The following is a 7500-nucleotide window of genomic DNA, read 5'->3' on the forward strand; positions in this document are numbered from 1 at the left end:
CCAAACCAAAGTGTTGTTGACTTTTCTCCAACGCCTTCAAGAAAGAGCAGTTCAAACTCTTAAAGCTGGGGAAGATTTATTCCTAAACTTTTGCTTTCAAATGATGGACAGCTACATCTAAATTCGACGGTATCCTCAAGGAAGAGTGTAAAAAACTATCCTAAACATTCATAAAAGCTAACCTTAGGCCTAAAAACGTTTGTTTAGGCCTAATTAGGCCTAAGGTTAGCTTTTATGAATGTTTAGGATAGTTTTTACTCTCTGTATTGGTAAAACAATGACCTGTGATTCCGGATTCCGGATTCCGGATTCCGGGTTTTAGGGTTGCCCCAAACAAAGCCGTCGATGGCGTGGGAGAGAGAGAAAGGGAGAGAGAAAGATTGGAGAGAGTGAAACGAACATTTTCAAGCCGAATCAAACAATTCATCTTGGATCAAAGGTCACATTATCTTCTTTTGGCTGAAATTTGAGAAAATTTAAGAAGTTGTAATTGAAATTTGTAGACGACGTTTCAACGTTTGGCTAACGTCAATATCAAGTCAAAAAAGTGAAAGATGAAAAATGTTTAAATACTTAAACGACAATAGGTGATGGAATGTTCTTAACCAAAGAGCTTTCCGTGAATGAAATTAGTCTGCGTGGAATCTGCGTGTTGAGACTAGAATTGCTGCTTGATGAAAAGCATCTCATAGATGAGACAGTCAAATTTTCCTTGGCACTTTTTTTTTAGGTCATGTTAGATGAACTGACTGCTGCTCCTTGTCCAGCCTTCTCTAAGCCTGCGTATGTGGCTAGAGCTGCCAACCGACTCCGACAGAAACTCAGACCCGAGCAACCGAAAGATCTGGACTTCGAACTGGTCGAGGAATGTCTCCCTCCCGGTTTCTTCGAAGCCGACCTGACAGTTAAGCAGAGAAGGCATCTGATCTTCGCCAGACAGGAGAGGCTAAATACCCTGGCCAAGGCTAAATCCTGGTACGTGGACGGAACCTTCAAGCTTGTGCGACACTCATTCAAGCAGCTACTGACGGTGAATGATAATGCTTTCGTCCGATCCGGGAAATATGCAAAGCAAGTCCCGCTTGTGTTTGTCCTGATGGCCAACAAGAAAGAAAAAGACTACAAGAAGGTATTAATCACTGTTTAGTTATAAATTAATAAAACTGAGAAAACACTATGCACTCTATTAAGCATTAAAGTAAAGATAAAGACATAACGCAATATTCGGAATCAAACTGGGAAAACATTACGCAGTTTCCAAGTAATAATAATGTATTATATTAAGGAATCGAACTCGAAAACGTTATGCATATGCAGCTTCCAAGTATTAGTAAAACTATCTAAACCTCTTTCTACTAATCAATATCCTAGCATTTGTGTGACTAACTTAGCGTTTTGTTACATTATTTTCCAGGTACTGAAGAACATCATCGAACTACTTCCAAGCGAGCCAGCCGTCAAACAAGTTACCGTAGACTTTGAAAAGGTGCTGTGGGCGGCGTTCAGAACGATCCTGCCATTCCGGGATGCATTTTCCACTGGACGCAAGCCGTGTGGAGGAAGGTACGTTATAGCAATTAGTTTGGACTGAACAACTAGGTAACTAGGTAACTTAGTGTTTAACTAGGTAACTTACGTGTTTGGCTATATTTGTTTTCAGCCTCAGGTGAAAGCGTGGTGTTCCTTCCAAAAAACTGGAGCATGTACCAGCAGGCCATCAGAACGAACAATGACATCGAGGGATGGCACAACGCTCTGAATCGTTGTGCGAGCGGGCAGTGCGGATTACCTCTGTACTCCTTAATCGAGCTCCTGGACAAAGAGGCGAGACTTACAGCCGTCACCATCAGGCTTGTGTCCGATGAAAAACTGAGGCGGGTCCAGCGGAAGCAGTATCGAAACCTGCAGGCGAGGCTATTCGACAGCTGGGAGAAGTACGAAAGGAAAGAGAAGACCGCCGCACAGTTGCTGAAAACGTGCTCACATCTCAACGGCCCCACTCGTGGAAACTGAAGAAGTCAGTAAAAATCACAATCAAAAAACGGCTCCTTTAGGAGCCACCAAGTTTGCAAAAGTATATGACCAGCAATATAAACTATCAATAAAGAAACCTAATAAAATTTGAGGGGGGATTGGGGCGCATTGAAAGGTTCAATAACAAATATGGCGGTTCACATCAACAATCCCTCTCATGAAGTGAATTGCAAGTTATCTAATTGACAAATATTTTCAACGAAAAAGGTGTTTTTGGACGTTGGCAAACTGACATATAAGCGTTGGCGAACTGACATTAGACGTTGGCGAACCGACTTCATACGTTGGCAAACCGGTCGTTGGCAAACTGACACGTTGGCGAAACGACCGGTATTCGCTTACCGTTGTCAATTCTTCGATTCCTGGAATTTCCAATCTCGATCCTTCGCTATCAGACAGGTGAAAATGAAACTTGTTCAGCTTGTACATCGCCATCGCGTCCAATATTTTTAAGATTTGATGTTTTGTTTTAAAGTTACGAGAAACATCAACCATCAAACCACGATAAGAAAAGCGAGGCCAGTCTTTAACTGATAGCTGAGGTACCTCGCCTTTGTCGTTTGTGAGTGAGAGAAGAGTCTGGACACCATTAAAAACTCCTGCAGGATCTTGACCGGTGATGGTTATTATTTCATTCGAGTTGTCTACTTGAAGATCATACGATTCTGTCTATATGTTCCGAGCATGAAAAGCAGAGGCCAGGTTAAGCAAAATGGCCTTCGACGTGGGTCTGGTTAAGAAAGATTCTTTCAAGCCAAGCTTGTCTTAAGAGAAAAGGCAATGGATAGAAGATATCATCAGTACAAGTTCTAAAACATGATATTTTAGGACAGTTGGGATCATTGACTACCAAGCGTTCTGGCATGACGTTACATCGACATTGCTGGTTTCACTAATTACAGAAACAGCAAACATTATTAAGTGGCAGTCTCTCTAAAAGCGGTCCACTCGACTTCGGGACCAAAAATAATTTTCCCTCATTTTTTGTCAGTGAAAAGGATTTGGCACATATATATAAAAAAGCAATTTATTATTTTCCAGTTTCTTATTTTTGCTTTGCTGCGAGCCAAAATTGAATTTTGCGGAACTGAGCTTGCCGACCGTGATCAGAAAGGTAAAATAAACCGATTTTGTGAAGCGTGCTACGTCCCCTAAAATTTAGCTCACAGAATTTCGTTTTCATACAAATTCTAAGGTACATTCATTACTTATACTGACGAAATATGGAAACTTTTCGGAAAATTCTAAGCTTACCAGAGAGGCTGGAAGACACCCTACTCTGAGGCCTTTGTTCACCTACAAAAATTTAGCCAAGTTTCAGGAAGAAAATCTCAAAAGTTGAGTCTAAATGAAGGCTAAAAAGCAGATCACAGTAAATTTCTTACCTTAATAAACCGCTCCATAAGTTCAAACCGCTGGGTATCTCCTTGGATTGCACGCGACAACAGATTAAAATCTGCAACAATCAGTGTATTTACACAACTATCGCTCGTGTCAAAGTTCATTTGCATAACCCTTGCACTCGGTGAAAATATGTCTTCTGCCGTTCAGGTTCGTTTGTTGACCTTCTGAGTAGTGACAAAAAGCTTCCTTCAGTAAATGGATAAGCTGGAGATCCAGTTTTGAGGTGCAGGTTGCGTTAAAGTTGATCAATTCTCAAGACTTGCGAGATACTCCAAAAGTAAATAATGGCTGTCACTAATTAACCGTTGCCGCCGTTCTGACAAGTTCCTTTGGTACATTCTCCCACAGATCGACGGAACGCTAGGAGAAGATGAAAGTAGTAAGTTTTCATTTACCGTTTTTATGACAACTGAATCCTGTATTACTACTAGCCTAATGACTACTAGGAACTTGAGCGTAAAGACAACAACAACGAACACTTTCCGGTTATCTCTGAGAGGTGAGCTCGTCAAGTGCACCTGAGAACACGACAGGCTTGAATGGAACCATGTTTTGCCATGGTCTGTGCTTCTGCTTCATGCTTGATGGCTGTCACTCCCCTGCTAAGTGGTGGCTTTGTGCATAGAGCCTTCATCCGACATAGCGAGGGAATGAGAGCGCGCGATTTTGTATAATCACCTGTGTATTTATACTAAATGCATATATGTGTTAGAAGGGGCCTGTGAGAGTTTTTAATGATCCGCACGCACTGTACAGACAGTCAAAGGATATGTCGGTCAGTATACAGTCCGGATCCGTTGATTATTATATGCATATCCACTGTGTTTGACGGGGTCTGTGAGCGTTTGACGATCCGTACAGACTGTAGACACCAGCTAAAATAATAACTGGGTCCATCAATTACTGAGAAAGGAGTAAACGGAGTAAGCTTATGTTCTTGAAAGCGTATGGGAATAAGTCACATTGTAGCAAAAGGAAACCAGCGTAAGTAGGGACTACCAAAACAAACGGAGTAAACATGTATGTCATTCGTAAAGTGCTTATGCACGAGTTACACTTTGTTGAAACTGAAGTGAGCAACAAACTGTTAAGGCAGAACGAATATGCTAAATAGTTACGTATGCCTCGTTCTTAACGCGAAAGGTGACCGAGGCAGGCATTACCTCCCTCAACGCTTTGAACAACTTTCAAACAAAGTTTTCAAACATTGCTCCTTATAACATGATCTCTTTTGCAACTTGTATAACATTTGCTGTCGTCAGCAGCCAGTGACAATGTTCCGTTGTCCACACGAGATCACTGAGAAGAAACAACTGGTGCCAGAGTGGTAAGTCCGTAAGTGGTGAAGGTTAATTGCCAATTATGACAGCCGTCGCGTGAGCAAATTGACCCCGAACGAGAGAAATTTTGTGGCAAACTTGAGAGACAAGTTGAGATAAAACTTGCTTACTGTATTGTTGGCTTTGCACTGGTTAGGAGAATTGTTACTCAAGAAAGCCCTTTCACTACGGAGAAACCTGGTTGAAATTGTTGTTACATTAATAACTCAGTTTCGACTTAGACTGAGGAGTAGGCTGCGTTTCGTCGCATTCTGCAAACGTAGGTCCAATTTTCTGGCACTAATCATGATTATTGAGCCTCAAGGATCTAGTGATGAGTTTAGCTTCGAGTGCGACAGAGAATATAAAAATATCTGCGGTACGCAGTTTAGCAGATATTTGTTTTCTGCACGTTTCGTTAAGAATCTGTTTGCGCATTCCTGCACAATTCATGTCCCCGATGAATTGATAGTACTCGTATTTGCATACGAGCTATTTGATATAAATAGGGTGTGCATTGTAGTGGTTCTTCCTTCGGGTCGAACGCTAGGAACGACAACTTCACTTAATCCCTCGGAATGACCACTCAAGAAATCGTGAACGAAGCCGTAAAGGCGATGTCTTCTGTCCTGGAAGACAAATTCAATGCTTTTGGTCGCCAGTTTTCGGAGCTAAATACATCCGCAATCGACACGGCAGTAAAGAAGGCGAAGCGAGAAACATTTACCTGCAAGAAGAAAGGGAATCAACAACAACAGTACGATCACTGTCAACAAGTTTTGGAGAAGTTTGATGAATCACTGGATCACTTTAGAGCAGGGTCCACAGAAAAGCTGAAGCGGTTGCTGGAAGAGGGAGCGGAGATCGTCGAGAAGCGCATCAAAGCTATAAAATTGGCCGACAAAAGCGACTATGGCTGGGCTACCGTTAGCGAATATCTAAGCGACGCGCTTGCCTCAGACTCGGACGACGAGAAAAGGATGTATCGAGCTGAAAAGAGAGCTGAGAGAAAGGTTAAGGAAAAACAACGCCAAAAGAGAGCAAAGTCCCGCTTTTCGTCCCCACAATTCGGCGAGCGTGAAACAGGCGAGAAAACCCCAGTGGCAAAGAATCGTTTGGGACCTTGCTTCAAGATAAGTATTACATTTGTTTTTTCCTTACCCGTTATTTGGTTAGGGCATTAATTTTGTGCTTTTTCGGACCCTCCTCTTTTTCTAGGACGTTCTTTGTGGCTTTCGCACGGTATGTTGTCGTTTACCGACCCATAACCAATAACTCAAGATCTTGCCTTGTCATGTTATTCCTCTTGGTTATGGGTTCAATAATTCTGTAGATAAGGGCAGAATATAAAAATATCTGCGGTACGCAGTTTAGCAGATATTTGTTTTCTGCACGTTTCGTTAAGAATCTGTTTGCACATTCCTGCACAATTCATGTCCCCGATGAATTGATAGTACTCGTATTTGCATACGAGCTATTTGATATAAATAGGGTGTGCATTGTAGTGGTTCTTCCTTCGGGTCGAACGCTAGGAACGACAACTTCACTTAATTTTTTATCTTTGTTCATCTTTTATTTTCTGCTGCTGATTTGCTTTCTTGTCATTTATAGTTTAAAAGTGTTCAATTTTCACCAGCGTTCAATTTTCACATTAGCGCTCTGATGAAGGGCTAACGCTCGAAAAGTCAGCTTTTCAATCTTTGTATAGTTAGTCATAGCCTGAAAGGTTTATTTTACGATCTCTAGGGCTGCAACGGATAGTGGCAATATCTTGACGGCTTCTTATCGATTTTGTTTTTAGTGTGGAGAATATGGCCACCTCAGCGTGAGCTGCAAGTCTAGGGATAGCGCCCAGGCCTCCTCTAGCTCAACGGCTAAATGACTAGATGACGGCGATCATAAAGTTGAGTATGCTTTAGAGTTTTTCGACATGTACACAATCGCCTGCTTAAGAAAAGTGGGTGAGGGTAGCGGTGGCAGTGTTAAAGGTCGTTTGAAGTCTCATTACGAGTTTTGGGAGTCTGTGTTAGATGCCTCGCAATTTGCGACCAGCATGATCAGGGAGGGTTATAGGCTACCTTTTAGTGAGTATCCAACTCCTTGCTTTCTCAAGAATAATAGATCTGCTTTTAAGCACCCCGAGTTTGTTGTCAAAGCTATTGAAGAGCTTCTTTGCAATAATTGTATTATTGAGCACGAATTTCCTCCATATTGTGTCAATCCTCTAACCGTGGCGGAGGGCAAGAAGCTCCGTCTCGTTATCGACCTACGCCATGTAAACGCATTTGTTTCTAAAGTAAAATTTAAGTACGAAGATCTTAGATCTCTATCCCAAGTTCCGGAAGAGAATCGTTGGTTTTTTACCTGGGATCTTAAGTCAGGTTATCATCATGTCGACATCTTTGCAGATCACCAAAAGTATTTAGGATTTTCGTGGATAATTAACGGTAAACCCAGATATTTCTGCTTTTCAGTTCTACCATTCGGTCTAAGCTCGGCTTGTCATTGTTTTACTAAGCTTATGAGACCCTTAGTTAAGCGCTGGCGCTCTATGGGCCACCTGTCCTTTGCTTACTTAGACGACGGTTTTACTAGTCAGCCGGACTTCATCTCCGCCATGGCTGCAAGTACCATCCAAAGAAAGGAGCTCAGGTTGTCTGGCCTCGTGACTAACGAAGAAAAATCTAATTGGGAGCCTAGGCAAGTCCGAGAGTGGCTCGGCCTTGTAATCGATACCATCGCT

General features: G+C 42.1%; 1 pseudogene; it reads right to left on the reverse strand.

Annotated features, from left to right (window-relative positions):
* LOC138002618 (beta-hexosaminidase-like) overlaps window positions 1-3539 on the reverse strand; it is an 8259-nt pseudogene extending 4720 nt beyond the window's left edge.
* Window positions 3540-7500: the final 3961 nt, after the last annotated feature.

Source organism: Montipora foliosa, chromosome 5, assembly GCF_036669935.1.
Source record: "Montipora foliosa isolate CH-2021 chromosome 5, ASM3666993v2, whole genome shotgun sequence".
Lineage (NCBI taxonomy): Eukaryota > Metazoa > Cnidaria > Anthozoa > Scleractinia > Acroporidae > Montipora > Montipora foliosa.